The sequence below is a fragment of the Meleagris gallopavo genome, chromosome 3 (genome assembly GCF_905368555.1).
Source record: "Meleagris gallopavo chromosome 3, MGAL_WU_HG_1.1, whole genome shotgun sequence".
In the NCBI taxonomy this organism is placed as follows: Eukaryota; Metazoa; Chordata; class Aves; order Galliformes; family Phasianidae; genus Meleagris; species Meleagris gallopavo.
Window position 1 is genome coordinate 8,682,323 of NC_139406.1, and position 18,981 is coordinate 8,701,303.

The following is an 18,981-nucleotide window of genomic DNA, read 5'->3' on the forward strand; positions in this document are numbered from 1 at the left end:
CGTGCAAGTTTCAACCATTGGTTGTCTGCACGAATAACGTAGAATATTGGCTTTTCTTGTATCTATCTAATGGTATTTCCTTCTGCGTTGGCAGCAGCTCTAAACTTTAAGTTGTTACAGGGGAAAAAATGTCTGTATTCTCTGCTCTGCACTTTTCTAAAGCCCTCAGTCCAACAAAAGGAAAAGTAAACTCATGCCTGTGATATAAGTTTCTATAGTTCAAAGCAGCACAGCAGCAAACAAATCATTTCTCTTCACATCAGGCCTGGCTAAAGGACAACATTGCCCAGTACAGTAACATTTCTATGTAACCATTTTCAAACAGTCTCCACCAAAAGTTTTCAAGAAATCCAAGCGTAATTATTATCCCACCTATGTATCCATCAAAGCAGTTATCAACCATGCTGCTGAGCCCAGTATCTCTCATCTTGTCCTCGTATCAACTGGGAGAAACATGCGCATGTATATTATACATAAAATCCAAGATAAACATCAGATATGCACATGCTACTTCCAATAAATGAAACCAAATTGGCATCATCATTTAGAGTTTTGCATTTCAAATCCACACACAGGTGAAAGACAAAAAAGCATATTTAGTGCACAAACAACTGTTAATCTAAATGCATCTACTCTAAATTGCAACAGACAAGTAATTTAAGCATTGTTCGTAAGCCTGTTTCAACAGCGTGTGCTATTGGACTCAAAATGAGCATTTCTGTCCCCAGTGCTTTTCTCCCCCAGGTAACACAGCCCTGTGGCTAAGGTGAATGTTATGGGATACGCAGCATGATAAAAAGAGAGCCTTGCTCTTTGGTTTGTTCCCCAGGAATTTCTCACTAAGCTGAACATCAGCCTAGAAATAACCTCAGGTGCTCAGGGAGGCAAAGCTGTAAAGTCATTAAAAATGGCTGCTAGAACACCATTCAGATTTTATATTGCCATCGTGGAGTAATTATTAGGATACAGAACAAACCTTTCTGAATCCATAAATAACAGATTGCTGTTAGTGGAGGACATTTATTTAGTCCCCTATGAAAAAGAAACCAGTTGAACGTTAAATAATAACCCACCTCACTTGCTTTGTTTTTATATTTACCTTTTCTTGCTCAGTTATGTGACTTCAACAATTTATGCTTTAAAAACATATATACATTAAAAAAAAAAATGTAAATAGTGATCATTTGTTAACTGTGCAATGTAATCAGAGAGTAATACAACTTCTTTTCAGCTTCTCATTTTTCTCAACTTTAATGCAGTTGTGTAAGATTTTCCCCTCTCCAGAGGGACGGGCAATAATCAGGTTAGGTGGATATCTTTATGAATGACGCTGACCTTAAAGTTCACTTCATTTTTCTCTTCTATCCTTCCCAGCTCTTCTGAAGTTCTTTCTTCTGATTCATTTTCTAAAGCTGAATATCCCTAAAAAGAGAAGCTGGACACAGATAAATCATTTCACCTCAAAATTTATCCATGTGAAAAATAAACAAATCACTTGCCAGCAGATGTTAGAAAATTACTTTAATCTTTAGTACCAGGTGAGTTCATTCATCTTCTTTCAGGAGGGAAGGGAAGGGAAGGGGAGGGAAGGGAAATAATCTTAAAATAGTACCCAGAAAAAAGATAAGAAAAGAACCAGGATACTACTTTTGCGTCTTTAAAGGAAAATAAATGAATTCACTTAACCCTGCTGAGAGAAATATTTCTCCAGGTTTTAGAGAGGAGTGCATTATTTACATTGCACTTGGGTACTATTAACAGTTAAAATATTTTTTGTATTTTCTTTGAGTAATTGATTTGAACACATGCAGTATCACTGATTAAGTGCAATCTACCTCCCGGAAAAAGTTTTCTTCTTATGTGTGTATTTTAAGACTAAAAGTTATGCTCCAAACAGAGCTAAGGAAAGTTCTACAGAGCTACAAGATGCTCTCCTGAGTTTTCAAAACTTCATTCTCCCCTCAGATGAGCAAGAGTAAAAAGTGAAAGAAAGTGTTAAAAAAAAAAAAAAATTCCCATGAAAATTAAGGCACCTATACTAAGCAACATGAATTCAGGATACCTTCAATTTTAAATTCCTTCCTTCTCAAATTATTCACCTCAGCACTAACATTCACCACCTGCATTTTTAGAGGCTAGAAACCATCATGAGGTTTGCACAATATGCATTTGCTATCGTAACATATTCATATATTTTACTTGCTGTATTGGAAAAGATCTAGCTAAAGATGTTTTATTTCAGAACATTTCACTTGGCATCTGCTGGACACATTGGATGCTACCAAGGTTAGCTATGCAGGAGTTTTCTCTGACTCTAAAATCTGTTCCAAGGGAATAATAGTAAAATGAGGACTACAGCATTTGTGAAGGGCATACAGTGATTATAATGCAAACAGCAAATAAGATGCTGTTCTGAGTCTGCTTCACTATCCATCTACACAACTCTCAAAGAGGCCCTGAGAAATTCATCACGTGAAAACAAAAAGATAGGGATAGTTCTAGATTTTCACAACTTTAACTTAACGCAGCAGAACTGCAATTACAGAAAAGCTAATGGGTCAGTAGCAAAATACGAACCATGAAATGGGAGAGAATGATGCTTTGCAAGTTCAGCAATGCGGCTTCTAAACTTGGGACTCTTGTCCAGTCCATCAGCATACAATGAAGCAGCACAACAAGCTCTAAAGTCCTTGTTAAGTAAAGAGTATGCAAAGAAATACGGTATATGTGAACGTGAAGTAAAGAGATCCAGGCCTGGGTTGTTCTGTGGCCATGTATTACTGCACAAGGTGGTTCCCTACAGTCTACAAGATGTGACTTCAGAGGAACATAGGTTTGTATAACAAGCATACATCATACTGCTTTAATTTTAGACAAAGCACATCCCATTTTAGTTTTTACATTTTTGTTTGTTTTGAGGTTTTTGTTTGTGCTTGTTTTTTGATAACTAAATCCCTTTCATTCTTCAGACTGAGCTTTATGTGGTGCAATGCATAAAGCAGGCAGATCAGATTGGTTCCTATACATGCTGGTGACAAAGCTGCTTTCATGTCTTACTGTGTTGATTTTTTTTTTTTTTTTGCATAAAGATCTGTTGACTGTGTTGTTGATAGATGGTAATGTTTCTGCACATCAGTGGAGTTATGTAAAGGCTATGTGTCCTCCCTGACTCAGCTAGGAATGCGTTGGTAGGACTGGAAAGAGTTGGGCCCTTCTGCATTGCTCAGGAGTGATGGAACTACAGGAAGAACTGGCAGTGCCTCAGAGACATAGTGCTTGCAGAGAGAGTTAGGGCTAACCTTTCTTTGGTGAAGGCCTGGTGACGTGCATACGGTGTAGCAATAATTTTATGTTGACATGGGATGACTCAGAAACTTCAGTAATGGACACTGGTAATCTACAGCCTAAACAGGAAAGATGATTCCTTTGCAGCCAGCTACGTTATGTAAAAGAAAGAGAAAATAAATATGTAATTTAAGAAGGTAATTGAAAACTCGGATTTCAAACTACTGATTTTGAAAACGTTCCTGCTTCCCTATTCTCTTCTGCTTTACATATCCCATATCTGTCATCTCTGTGAAAAAGGAAATAGGCATAAAAAATTCCTATCCTTTGGGAAAAATTGAGTTAGCATAATGCAATATTCTCTAGTTAGCCATCAACAGCTATAACAACCCCTTAGATCTAACAGTTTCCTGATGTACTTTTTGAGAGAATATTTCATGAGATGACATATGCTAATGATGGTTCTAGAGGCCCTGAGCATACGTATTGAGGTCTTCAATCTTAGATAAGATGTAAGCTCTGTTGCATTTTGACACATCCAAGAATTATATACTGTTAAACCCCAGAAACTGAATGCAGGGATTAATGTAGGTCCAAGAAGTCCCTGTAGACTTACATTTTCTTTACAGTGCATCTCTCCATTGAAGACAGCGTTGTTGGTTTTTGGTTTATTTTAAGGAAAATTCCTGGGGAGCTCTCAGTCCTCAGCTGGTGTGAATAAATAAGACTAGTTCCACACTTCTGAGCTACAGTTCAAGGAGGCCTTCGGGAGACATAGAAGTTCCACTGCATCTGGCAGTACAACTTGCATCCTCAAATTTGCCTTCAAAGCTCTAAATGCTAGGAGCAAGCTTTTGTCAATGTATCAGTCCTGTTGTTAGTCATCCACAGTGGTTTACCTAAGGATATGGAAAATGCCTCATTTGTCAGTGGGGATCTGTGTTGCCAGAAGCTAGCTTCCATTTCCCAGGTACCCAAAGCAGCTCTAGTAGAAGACGTCAGAATCTTCTAATTTCTGACAAAGTAAATGATAGGTGCAAAGCAGGAAGCATATTTAAGCAGAGTACCAAAGCAGAAGGATAAGAACAGAAACAGTAGAATTGGACAGAGTTAACAGATCATATCTAAGACTGCAAGAAAAGAATCACATGCTGTTCTGGATTAGCAGAAAGACCACAGTCTCACTATTTAAAAGGACAAGGAAAATTTGGTTCGGAACAAATGTAAGTGAATTTGGTAACAGAAAACATCTCCTCGGCCATTGGTACAGGAAGAAAGAAATGCTAAGTGAAAAGACCATTTTCGGATAGACAAACTCTAAACTTACATTTAGAAGCTAAGAAAAGGAAGCATTTTGGTCTCAGTTTAATGCTGTCCCTGTGGCAGCCCCATTTGTTTATTTTGCAGTGAACCTTCCAACACCCCCTTTGCACAAATCATCTGGCCTCCAAACTCTCGGGCACTGTCCTCCCTTCAACCACAACTTGCTGGCTCCTTCACAAAGCACTGGGCCTATTATATTCCAGCTTGCTTGTCATAGGGCCTAACAAGCTATTTCAATAGCTTCCTCACACTTGTGAGCTAGCGAGCTTTTAATGCTTCTTCACCCTTACTTAAAAGAGACTGCTATTGGAAAACCTAATATATTCAATATGACAGGGCAGGGTTTACAAATCTAGTTGTCTGGTTTCTATTGACATTTAAAAACAATGTTAGTGACAAAAATGTAATTATTCCTAAATGATGGAAGCAAGGAGCCAGGCGTACTGAATGAACTTGTTTTGAACCTCTATTCATTTCACTTCAGATTTTGGCAGAGGTTTTTGCTGGTTTCTATTTTATCCTAACCAGTTTATCCATGTTCCAGACTTTATGTTCTGCGGCTGTCAAGCTTTTCTGTGGAATTCACCCATTGCCACAGAACTGTACTGGAGAAATCCGGCATGCATCTGAAAAATAAGACAATTGTCTTGTTCTCACATGTACAGATCAAATTGAGAACATGCACTGAGCGTATGCTGACAGAGTGCTCTCTCCATCATTTTTCAGGCTGCCTTAAATTGCAGTTTTGAAAGGTGTGAACTACCTCATTTATCTCAGTTGGGGATGGAAGGATTCCCCTGTTCCAATCTGTAGAATCTGCTGATTTGTTCTGTGCCATAGAAATTCAGCATTTTTGCTACTAAATTCCCAGCCTTACTGCAAGCTAGTACTTTGCTTCCTTCCTCCAAGTTTTGCTGGAACTCATTTTAAATGTTTGGCAATCTGCTCTGGGCAACTCTGAGCAGTAGGGCTGGACTGGGCCATTTCTAGTGGTCCCTTCCAATCTCTGCCATTGTGTGACAGAATTTCTCCATGGAAGGAGATGATTGCTCTATCATAGCATTTGCTCTTCCTCCACTGTTCCATGGACACCTCCAACAAACACGTAGGGACTTAATTAATGCATACAGGTCAGCTTACCAGTTAATACACTGCTGTATGCAGGTGGGAAATGATACAGCAGCAAGGCCCTATGAAACCATTAAAAACACTCTCCTATCTATATGAAATGCTGCTAACATCTGTCTGGCTAGGAGTCAACTGAGTAGAACTGCCATGATGAAAATCTGCCATCCCTACAGCCTCAAAGCTGCGTTTTGATGCAGGATGACTCAACATAGAAAGCTTAGACGATCCTTGCAGATGCTGGACCAGTGACGTGTTGGCAAAGACTCTTGCCACAGAGAAGGTCCACAAACAGCTATCTTGACTGAATTAATTTCTCCTTCTTCATACTTCACAATAAGACAAGAATTCTGAGACTTGTATAACCACAACATAAGACACTTCTGCCCACTTTCAGCTCCACACCACCTACTCACAAGATATTTCTTCTACCATGTTTATGTTTTGCCTCAAACTCAGGTGGGATTCGTCTTGGATAGATTCAGACAACTAAAACTTATAAGCTTAAACATCAGCTATTCAGCTGGGATCCTCTTACAATGAATCAATGAAACAGAGATCCCATAAGAACAGACTTCATTTTCTAAGACAAGTATTTGAGACAGGTGGAATACAAAGAACTCTAGATAGATTTGTTGTTCTCCATTGGCACTGAAAGAAACTGGATATGGAACTTTCAGGTATCAAAATGTGTTTAAGAGGCATTCTGGTGAGATTACAGATTTTTTTGGAACTTCCTATGCTGGGGGCTCACCTCGTCTGTGTCTTCCCTTGCTGCTGTGGTACAAATATGCATGGTATTATAAATGCAGTTATTTGTCACAATGAATGCTTTTAAGTTACCACGCAACACTTTTCTTCTAGAGTGAAACAATGCAAACTGAAAAGCATATTTGCAATTAAATGTTTTAGTCTATCTAAAAACAGCTCAAATGAGTGTTCCAGTATCTCCTTTTGGTTGTAGTTGGCAAAATGAAAGCAAAGGCTGGTCAGCACATTTTCCATCATAATCTAAGAACAAGCAGGGATGGATCACAAGGCACTTCATCAGTCAACACCACAAGCTTTAACGTGGACTAAAGGAAATTCAAGATAAGCTTCTTCAATAGCTGGAAGTGAACTTAAAAACAGATGGTTCAAAGCCATTAAGAAATGAAAGCTACCTGTGAGGTACTGTGACACTAGCAGCTCCCAAGCTGAATGAAACATGAAACTTGCTGAAAGAGTATGACACAGGTAGGAATCAAAAAGCTTATCACCTAATTTTGTCTCTTACACACTGGAATGACTCCAGTGTATCTTTTATACTCTTTGTGCCTTTGCTTCCACATCTGTAATTCAGATTATGTGTAGCCTGCAACAATTATCTCATGAGGATATAGGAAAGCTGAAACGCTTTTTGAGATCCAAGGAAAGGTTTGAGAATTACAGTTATAAAAAGCATGTGCAATTATTGCTAACACCGCCAAACAGTATCTCAGCTACAGGAAAGACGGCCCCAGACACGAGCCCTCAGAGCTGGACCTGAAGCAACGTGCTCTCGTGAAGCCTGGAATCTCTCTGCTTCCAGCAGTGTGCACAGACACCCTGCAGTACTAGGCTATTAATCAATGCCTAAAGGCAAAACAAAAAGCTGTGTTCGGACTTCACACAGCTGCAACTTCTTCCACCTAAACCCCAGAGGTCCGAAAATCTCTTTGATTTGTAAGAACAAGTGTTTCACAAGTAACTAATCCATAGAGGAGTAAGTGCAAGAGCATCAAAGTGTCCATAAACAGTCAATCGCTCAGCACAACTAGGTATTCAGCCTTTAAGAATGCAGCCTCACTGAGAAATTATGCACTGTGAACAAACCAGTCACCGAGTACAACAAAGGTGAGAAAAAGAAACACATCACTGAAACACTATTTTACATTCCCACCAGTTTAACTCTTATCTTCATAGAAAGACAGTATGAAAACTAAGGTACTTTGTTTATATACTTTGGTACCATAAAAAAAACCGCTTTAATATAAAACATGAAGCAATGTCCTTAAGCTAAATCAGGAGTCTCGTATCCTTAAAGACCGTGTTAAGTGTGAAGCTGTCAGTAGCATTAGTATTCACTAATGACAAGAGGAATTTTGTCCCATTTATAACAAGCTGTCATGCTTTCCCTATCTGTGAAAAGCCAGTGCAGCCAAGCCATGGGAAATATAAGAAAATTACTGGAATTAGCAGGGGTGTATACGTTTCTGGGTTTCTAGGAAGGCTGAAGTACGAGAATTTCACAGATGTGGGGACTTTTGACAGCGTTCCAATTGAAACAAACTTGCAACAAACCCTGCCGAGAGGTTCATTCAACAGGATGAGCTAACCAAGAAAACAGTCATTTCTGGCTAGTTGCATCAATATTAGCAGCAGCTGTGAACTCAGTAAACAGCTCTGTTTTCTGGTTGTCAAAGAGCTGCTAAAGCAGATGTGAAACTCATCAAAAATAGGTCACGAGCAGAGAACATGCAAGGGAATGCATCAATACCAGAGTGATCTGAAAATAAGTAATGCTGGATTATTTCAGTAGTGTTTATTACCCCCAAATTGTACCTAACACAGAACTGTAACCAATAACTCTTTAATGTGATTGCTATGATAGGACCTTCCTCACAGCACGCTGGGTGAATAAGGGCGCGGTGCTTTCAGCAGCTGAAGTACCAGAGAGAAGAAAAGGTGCTGAATTGCTCTCTGCTTTCTTTTGAATTACGTTTTCTGAGACAGGTTTTCATCCCTGTCCTTCTTTTCAAACTCAATAATCATCTCAGACTGAGGCATTGCAATAAGCCAAACATGGAATTTGCTGCAGCTTATTTTACCTTTGCCGCTACAAACAGATTATAAGTTCACTCTGTCTGATAGGCAACCCTCCAGCAACAGCCATTCCTCCATGGACAGGATTCGTGGCCAACACAGCAATTACCTTTCCCCCTCACGGCCCACAGGACCCACTTCCTCAGAATTCCCCCATATGGAAATTCACTTGGACCTACTTCTAGGACTCCTGCAGTATGTAAAACACTTAACTTCCTTTATTGTCAGGAACATAAAGGCAGAAGACTTAACTCTAAAGGAAGCAGGCTAAGAAAAAGAACATGCTTCGTCTACAACAGGACTAAACAAGGAACCTACACGTCCTGCTGTTGCTGCACCGAGCCTCCATGGCCATCCTTCACAGTGCAGGTGTGAGGCTGTCTTTGGCCAAATGCCTTCAACAAGCTGAGTCGAAGCCTCGTAGCCTGAAGCAGACTCAAGTACTTCCCCAGTCAGTCAGTTACCAGGCGAGGACAGACACTCTCTCCTCTGGTTGTTTCCACTTCCACTACAATAGCAGGCTTTACCTCTAACACCTAATGACATCATATAATCGAACACTAGTAAGAAGGAGCTAGTCAAATAGCAAGTTAATGTCAACTCATGTGCAGCTGGGAGAAAACGGGTCTTCAGGAAGCATTCAGAAAAAATACTCCTTCATTTGAGTAGCAGCAGCTCAAAATAAAGCATAAAAAATAGAAATGGTGAAGAGACTTCACTTTATTGATGTTCCAAACCAGCAATCAGGTTTCCAGAATTTCAGAATAGAGGGAAGGGAGAGGGGGAAAAGAGTTCACATCCAACTTAAAAGAAATCCTATGACTTATTTCAGTTGGAAGCCTTTGTTGAGCCAGATGTACGTGCATTTTAGCACACATTTCCTATACCACAGAACCTAGGGTGAAACATGGTAGTTGATTACCATATTAAAATGGGTATCCAAACTTTCAATAATAATAATAATGATTAAATGACTATGTAAGGCTTTTTTTTTTTTTTTTTTTAATAAACAAGGGGTTATATCCTATAGCAACAGATGTTGGTCTCGAATGTCCATTCATGATACTGCACTATGCTATTTAGAACTTGTTTCTAGAAAAGGAGACTGCAGAAGAAGGAGAGAAAAACATTACTGTCCTATGTGGACACAAAGGGATCACCTCATTCTTTCAGAAGAAATCAAGCCATGCACTTCCACAAACTTTTTGCCCAGAATGCTCCTGCCCTCTTCATGGGGCAGCACGTTAAACACACTTGGCTGCTGCTCGATGCTTTCATTGCTGGCGATGCTTTCATTGCAGGGATGCAGGGATGATACAAGTTTGTAAAGTAGTGTGGATTCAAGCTTTTGCTGACAAATTGTTTGAGAAGGCATTTTCTGTCCCTATAGGCTGCAGTGAAGAGCTAAGCTCTCATTTTAAAATCTGAGCAAATAGGTAGAGTGCGGGGAAATTAGACTGCAACTATTTCTGAAAGCCTAACACAAGTTCAGTTCATGCAAGACATACAGATGTTCCACATTTGCAGGATAAAGATGAAAATTCTCATCTTTGCGTTTTGCACTTGTCTATTTGGCTTACCAACTCTTTTTGGCCTGAGTGAACTTTTATGTATATGAATTCTGACTGAATACAGCAAACTCATATGAATCCAAGTAGGAACACAGCACTGTCAGCTCTCGAGGTCTGGCTCAGAATTTGGGACTTTTGACACGTGAACTCTGCTTTCTCAGGTTGCTTTGAGATGTATTCAGGCTGGACTTGAACTCCGTGAGCCACTTCAACAGATTTTTATTTACTTCAGTGACAGAAATCCTTCCTCACAGATAACTCATCCTCTGTTAGTCATCAGATTCTCAGCTACAGTCAGACACTAAGTTGCCTTTTGTACTGCAATCTGTTGATAGACTGTTTAAACTGGCTTCCCCCAAATTTCCATTAGTTGCAGCACATTTTGAAAATTTGAAAAGGCTTATTTCAACTTGCCTGCAATGATCTCTGTATGTCTGGTAGGAAGCATAAGGAAGTGAATGACTAATCACATTCTTCCTAGTAATTGAGAAGTGTTGATGAATGCCAGGAAACATTGTAATAATTATTGAGGGGGAAAAAAAAAAGGGAAAAAAAAAAAAAAAAACAACGAGCAATACATTGGAAGCCTGACTGCTTTCAGTAGAAGCAAAATAATTACATCTTCTAATTAGACACTGCTTTTAAAAAGAAAAAAAGAATATCAACACACAATATACTTAATACACTGTCCATATGCATGTGGAAGAATCATAAGCTGAGTGCATACACCTATAGTAAAATCATTCATCATCACAGCAATCCCAGCAGCTTTCTCTCAAAATTGGTAATGAATGCAGAAATAAACATAGTCAAACCATTTGTCTCCAATACATGTCTTCCACTATCTCATTTACTAAGCAGCACTGCCCTTCAAGTTCTTTACTAGGAGAGGTGAGGTGCTGGAACAGGCTGCCCAGAGAGGTTGTGGCTGTCCCATCCCTGGAGTTGTTCAAGGCCAGGTTGGATGGGGCCCTGGGCAGCCTGGTCCAGTATTAGATATGGAAGTTGGTGGCCCTGCTGCAGGCAGGGAGGTTGGAGCTTCGTTATCCTTGAGATCCCTTCCAACCTGGGCCATTCTGTGATTCAAATGCTAATTTTGGTGCAGTAGAACAAAATTATGCTTCCACATTTCACCATCTTTCTGAAACACAGGGCTGTGTAAGGGACTGGCATCAGGTTGAGGGAGGTGATCCTTGTTCTCCATGCATCACTGGTGAGGCAGTATCTAAAATACTGCATCCAGCTCCTGGCTTCCCAGTACAAGAAAGATAAGGATTGTCTAGTATGAGTCCAGTGTAGGGTCACAAAAATGATAAAGTGTCTGAATATAGCCTCTCATCATAGAGATGCTGATAGAGGTGGGAATGTCCAGCCTGGAAAAGAGATGGCTCAGGTACTACCTTATCAATATTTATAAATACATGATCTGAAAGAATGAAGAGGGAGCCAGGCTCCTCTCAGTTGTGCCAATGGACAGGGCAATAGGCGCAAACTGAAATATAGACGGTTGCATCAGAACACAAGAAAACAATTTTTCTTTAAATATATATATATGTTATATTACATGTATAAAAATATATAAATATAACATATATCATATATATAAATTATGTGTGTGTGTGTGTGTGTGTGTGTGTGTGTGTACTGAGGGTGGTCAAAATCTGGGTTGCTGAGAGAAGTAGTGGAGTCTTCTTCCCTAGAGATACCCAGAATAAACTGGACATGGTCCTGGACAATCTGTTGGAGCTGGTCCTGCTTTGTGTGTGGATTAGACTACAAGATTGAGAAGTTCCTTCCAGCTTAACATTTGTGTAATCTTCCAATCCCATTTCAGAGTCAGAGATAAATTTCATCCCCATATTTTCTATAACTACTTGGCTTAATAGTTGTTCAAAGTCTCACGTCTAATGTAGATTACAGATTTTCATTACTTGGAACAAGTTCTTTTGTTGTTTTTGTTTTGTTTTGTTTTGTTTTTTAAAGTTTTGGAGAGCTAACAGAAATTGGGAAGTTGGAGTCTTAGAAGGAAATTTGAAATTTTCTTTGCAAACGCTCAAAACTTACTACTAGTTGTTGTTATCCTTCGTGATATCTGTGTTCCCGAATAGTGATAATATTAGAAAAAAAAAAAAAGCTGAGACATAGCAAAGCCATTCCAGAAGGTAAATAGTTCTCTGCTGTATTTAAAGCTTCTATCAGGACAACTAAGTTGTAACAAATACGTAACATTTCTCTACAAAAACCATGCAAAAGGAGAAAAATAAGAACGTATCAGGAGGGAGAATTATTACTATTCTTTTACTGTGATGTGCCATCAGTTGATAATCTCACACTCTATAAAGTTCAGTATATTCAACAGCATTGCCCAGAGAACTGAAGCCTATCAAAATTAAAACCAAAATAAAAATTTAATACATGATGAGATTATCTCAGGGTTCACCTTTAGGGGCAGAACACCAAGAGACCATCTAACTAAGGCTGTTGAAAGATGAGCAGCTTGACATATCCGTAGGTAGTCACAACACAAGTCAGAGTGTAACAGGGTTAAGTATACAGTAAGCAATTAGAGCACCTGCTGTCATTTCAGAAATGGAGAACAGACAAGGTTGAAAAGAAAAACCATTTCTAACTGGAAAATATAAGTTCATGCTAATGCATTCAAAGTTATACACTAAGAAATCATTCAGAGTTATAACAAACTAACTATGTCATATCAGAATAAGGTACTTAAAGCTTGCAAAAGCAGTTTAAAAAATATTTACTGAGATAGCAATGAGGTCCTTCTCAGAGAATTTGAAAAATTCTGTTTTTTAAAATGAAAACATCCATGGGCTGCTCACACCTATTATAAAAACATTACTGATGAAATTAAAGAGAAATGAGTGGCTAGGATGCTAGTTTGATATTTGAGACTGCTCTCTGCTCATCTAAAGCTCTTCTATACAGATGATCTAGTCTTTGGGTAACTTTCACACTCATAATCTGTGCTTAGCAGATCTATCACGTTAACAACTGATAATGTGACGTTAACAACTGTCAGGTTTGCCAAGGCTCAGTATGCAACCTGACTTTGAACACTTCCAATGATGGGGCATCCACAGCTTCTCTAGGCAACCAGTTCCAGTGTCTCACAACCTCAGCATGAAAAATTTATTCTTTATATCCAGTCTAAATCTATCCTCCTCACTTTAAAGCCATTGCCTCTTTTCCTGTCACTTCAGGCCCTGGAAGAGGTCCCCAACTGACAGAGCAATGTGTGTGACTTAGATGAACAGGGAGGGAACAGCAGAAAGTTGAAAGAGCCTGTAGGAGTACAACAAAATAGGAAAAAGTTATCAAAGATAAGAAACATCTTCTCTGCCTTCACCATCTTGCTTCCCTTGGATCCCCCACAACCTCTCTCAGATGTGGTCATGGGAAGTCTCCACAGCATAGGAAAAAACAGTGGGGTACAAAAAAAGATAACAGCCACCAGAAAATACATGAACATTTACAGCAACTGTGTAGACTCCCTTCTTTCCCATTCTTCCCCTGAGCAGTATTATTTATCTAAAGCAGCACTTTTATATAGCAAGTTCTATGCAAGTTCTTCAAAACACAAAAGTAATAACAAGCCATTTCCCTGGTGCAGCTTAAATAAGTTATTTGCTTAAATAAGTTACTAAAACTCAGAATGAAGCACAAGGTAAAGGATGTTACACAATGATAATGTAACAGGCAGATATGTTGCTAAACTAGAACCAAAAAAAGCTGCACATAAAATTGAAGATTAAATGTTGTGCCTGGTGGGCTGCATACCAATATGCCAACAGAAAAAAGAAATAACTACAGAAACAGCTAGGATGCTAAAAAAGTCGACACAGGGCTTAATATGTGGCAAGAGGACAAGCTAAACGAAACACTAAGAGGCATACAGATATATCAAATCTAGCTTAGAGGAAAAAGTAGTGAAGTTCTGAACATGAAGAGCAGCCTGAAGGGTACTCTACAGTTATTCAGTCAAAGACAATCAGAGATGCTGCCTGCACCCTCTTGTGTAAGACTTATTTCAGGCTCACAGATCTCATTCTACAGTCCCATCCTACAGACCAGAACAGCAGGGACAACAGAAGTGGCAGAAACAGCCTAAAATGCCAGCATAAAACCCATAGCTGAAGCACAATTACAACGTAAGTGCTTGTTCCTGTGTGATCTCTTAAGTGCATGTGGAGACAATTGTGCATGTCAATTTGTGCCATGTCTGCTGTAATGTTCACACAACCATAAAACTCAGAAGAAAACATACCAATTACACACTGTGAGGACAGCTCATAGAAGTCTACTTTCAAATGTTCTGTGAAACTTTTAACTCAATCTGGGAGCTGTATGTTGGGCTGCAACTATCTGCCTATCTCTTATTTTCTCTGGTTTCAGAAGAAGTGATGGATTATCATTCATAGCAAGCAACAGGACTGGAAGGAATGGCCTCAAGTTGTACCAGGGGAAATTCAGGTTGGATGTTAGGAAGTGCTACTTCTCTGAGAGAGTGGTCAGGCATTGGAACGGGCTGCCTGGGGAGGTGTTGGAGTCACTGTCCCTGGAGGTGTTGAAGAAACGTTTAGATGTTGTACTGAGGGACATGGTTTAGTGGGAATTATTGGTGATAGGTGAACGACTGCACTGGATGATCTTACAGGTCTTTTCCAGCCTTGGTGATTCTATGATCTGTGGGCTTCCCCTTCCAGGCACTGGCATGTCAACAGATTTGCAGACTAGTTGTTCAGTCTATAAAAAATAGCAGCAATGCCTTGTCAGACCATCCTGAATTCCAATTACAACCCAATTAATTCCCCATGCACTGCTCCTCTGCAAGGCAAGGCAGACCTTCAGGGCAGGCACATCAAGAAGAAATGTGCTGATGTGAGCAACAGAGCTTTCTGCCATTCAAAACATACAAGTGCCATGTGAACAGTACACACTGTTGTAAGCTTTGCTGTGAGAAATCTTTTTGAAAATTAAATCAGTGTAGAAGGAAAAAAATGCATGTATCAAGATTTTTTTATTTTTTTATACTAAAGACTAATTGCACAGTGAAAGCCCTACTCAAGCCCTAAGCAACACTTTGCAGCACGAGGGATATAGATTCACTTTAATTTTATTAGGATAGTTACTTGAAATAAGGTGACTGAGGAACAGGTTTCATCTAGGGATAAAAGCTCTGCTATTTTTCCTCCAATCTAAAGCGTTGCTGTAAGGATGCCAGCCTGAAAGAACTAAGCTATAATAAATGTAGCAAAGCTCCCAATGATTTCATAAGCATGTGCTGCAGGCATTCAGAGGAGATATAATCATTACGTGCCATGGTGGCAACTGTGTGGTACTGTATCCACTGTGGTGAGGCAAACTACGAAGCATGTAGATGAATTAGAAGGAATACAAAAAGGGGCAGTGAGGCTGAAAGGGTTTAGAAAACAATAATAAAAAGGGAAGGTTAAAACAATGGTTTGTTTAGTCAGAAAGAAGTGAGGAGAGGTATGTTCCCAAGAAACAGAAGGGGTTTTTGGTGGCTTTTTGAATAAAGTGAAGATTTTGCAACTTTCTTTATTCATGTAGTACCATTAACGTGGTCTGTGGATTTAGTTCATTATCCAGGGAAAAACCTTTCCAGCAGTAGGTGTAATTACACAGAACGGGCTACTCAGAGGGTCCTGGCATCCTTCTCATCGGAGAGTTTTTAAGTTAGAAAAGAAAGACAGAATGAAAGAAAGATGGGGGGGGGGAGGGAAGTGAAAAGCGTGGAACAACACCACAGCCTCCTTCTGCCCCTCAGCGCCGGGCTCGGGAGGGCCTCAGGTAGCGGCGCAGCGGCAGCACCGCGCCCCCTGGCGGCCGCACCCCGCCACTGCCGGCGGCTTTCTGCTGCCGCCTTCCCCTCCCGCTCCCCTGCTCCAGCCGGCTGAAGGTGCTCAACCCGGGGCGCGCTGCACAGAGGCCTGCGGTCCCGCGGCTAACGATTTTCTGTAATGGCTGCTCCACGGCCGGAGGCATGAGCCTACCAAGGAGATCCGAACACTATCATCATCCCATTCTGTCAGTGTGCAGCCGCCCCTCCTTTTAATTCAGCTGTTTGTGCAAGCACAAACCTCACAGAACATTTGCTCTCCCGTTACTCCAGAGACGGTTCAGCAATACCAGCCACCTAATAGAGATTCAAGGGCAGCAGAATAGATCAACGGCAAAAAAAAGCTCCTATTGATTTCCAAATTTCAAATAGGATGCCACTTAGCTGGGGAAAGAATGGCTTGTTGCTAGCCCAGCATGGAGAGAGTGAAAAATAAACAAGCCCACCTTGATGGGCAGAGTGAACTGCCACCATCCAGCAGTTTCTGCATCCTGCTCCATCACGTCATCACCCATCCAAGCCTTGTTTCCTTGGGTTCCAAGGAACAAACAAGCTGCCCCATGCAACCCCTCTGCGACCTGCTCTCCAGGAGCCAGGTCTGTTTCTCCCTGCGAGGGAGACAGGAGAACTGGGGAGCGTATTTACTGTTGCAAGGCAGGAGATTTCAGGCCATTCCATGCTTGCAGCACTAAACATGCAACCCTCATTTCCCTGGATAATTAACCCTCATTTTCCACACTTCAGTTCTCAAACACTTTGCCACAAACACATCTACTGTTTTCAAGCCCTTCCCAAAGAAAGTGCATTTCTGAGAATTTGCATATATGTACATCTTACAAGCCACAGTTTGATTTAGTCTGCTTAAGCATATTTCTAGCCTGTCATTCCCAACCTCTGATTCAGTCTGCATACTTTCTGCTAAGTGCTGCCTGCATGCCTACCAGAGTAAAGGGATCCTCCCACAGCACAGAACCAAACACTGCTTACAGACAAACCAATTTGGGCAAGAAGGTAAGCCTTTCATCTTGGCACTTGCCAGTAATCTCTAATTCTAAAGAGCACTCAATAGTGGTAAGTAAACTAAAACAAGGAAAAACATCCAGATGTTGTTTTCCATACTCCATACTGAACATTTTTTATGCTTCCAGAAGAGACTGGCTCTGAAAACCTTAGCACAACCTGTTTCCCTACCATTTGTCCACAAAGGGCTGTGAATACAGAGTAGGCCCACTTCCTTGTGGCTCTAAGGTAAGTCGTACTCGAGCAACTAAGAGATCTCTGGAAGAACTGGGAAGTCTAAAAAACCTGCAGAAGTTTGTTTTTGTTTTTGGTTTTTTTTTTTTTTTTTGAGAAAAACTAGACCTACACTCAGATGTGTGAAATTAAAGAAGACAGTGGTACAACATATGAAAGCAAGTGAAAGCAGCTTGATCAGCTCCTTACAGGAGCAACTCCACCAGGACTGAGTGGGCTCGGGGGGAGGTAATATATTAACAACCAGCAGACTGTCCTGGTTTCAGCTGTTGTTTTTTCTTTATAGTATCTAGTATGATGCTATATTTTGCTTTTGGGAGGAAACCAATGTTGATAACACATGGATGTTTCAGTTGTTGCTGGGCAGTGGCTGTACAGAGCCAAGGACACTTCAGCTTCTCATACTGCCCTGCCAGCAAGGGACTTGGGAGGCACAAGAAACTGGGAGAGGACAGAATCAGAATAGTTGACACAAACTGCCCCAAGGGATGTCCCATGCTGTAGACAGTATGTGAAAAAACTATAAAAATGGGGGGAGTTGGCCAGAGAGGTGGGGAGCAGCTGCTGCTTGGGGACTGACTGGGCATCAGTGGTAAGCAACTGCATTGTGTGTCACTCACTCACTCATTTTGTAATTATTTTTTTTTCCTATCTTCTTCTTCTGTCTTAGTAAATAGTTTTTATTCCAACCCACAAATTCTATTTTCTTGAGTGGTTGTTGTTTTTTTCTGATTTTCTTCCTCACCCCACTGGCTGTGCAGTACTTAGCTGCCTGCCAGGTTAAACCCCAACACTAACCAAAGCTAGGTCCCACAGATTCTGGTTCTGATACAGAGAAGGCAGAACTATCTTGGCACTGAATGCCAGAGACCCTACAGTATTACTTCATCTTCAAGATCTAACGATAGGAAAAAGCCCAGACACATAACTGTCAACTTTTTTCATTTCACAAACCTCAGCATTTTCTAACATCTGCTGTACTCCTGCACAGTAGATTTAAGTCCCTACAACAAGCATCTTGCCTCTTACTTACATTTCCAATATCCTTCAGAAATCATCTCAGACCTTCAGAAGTTCATGAACCACTTTTCCAGACGTGTATATGCTTCAAAGCCTTGAGAATCTAGCACAACCAGACAGGCACCTAGAGTCAGTCTTTGGACCTTCCTTGTGAATGGCATGATTTAATTGCATCCCTTACATTTATGTTTTTATTTAAATGAGTTGCCTTTCTGACAGAACAGGGAGAATTTACAGAGAGATGTAAAGTATTTGCTCAGCTCTTCCCCATTAGCTGTAACAGGCTGATGTGCAGCCCTGCAAAAATCACCAGAGCTTTGTTGTTGTTCTGCATCCTTTGCTAGCAATATCTTTCTGGTCAGTGCTGATCATATCCCAGATATATGAATGTGATCTTCATAGGTAATGCTCAGGTAATGCAGACTGACATTACACAGTATCCACAGAAGTACATACCTATTTATACCCATCATAAAGCAGTGGCCAAAACAGCTTAAGGCTTACACAGTTCTCCTAGCACAGCCACATATTGAACCTATTTCTAAACTCTCAATAGCAGTGAACTATATGAAAAAGGACAGGTTGAGAAGAAAATAACAGATAAACCAGGTTGTTCTATATTCTGCACAATACAGAGCAGCATCTGTCTTTTTTTTCCCAGACACATGGCATTAAAAT

At 40.4% G+C, this 18,981-nt stretch overlaps 1 long non-coding RNA gene across 1 annotated transcript in view; it reads right to left on the reverse strand.

The window, feature by feature from the left end:
• Positions 1-18,981, reverse strand: part of LOC104910097 (uncharacterized) — a 57,237-nt gene that overhangs the window by 13,048 nt on the left and 25,208 nt on the right. The window contains exon 3 of the long non-coding RNA XR_014882285.1: positions 1,336-1,435. This is a non-coding gene — a long non-coding RNA (uncharacterized LOC104910097). The remainder of the gene's footprint in view (positions 1-1,335; positions 1,436-18,981) is intronic.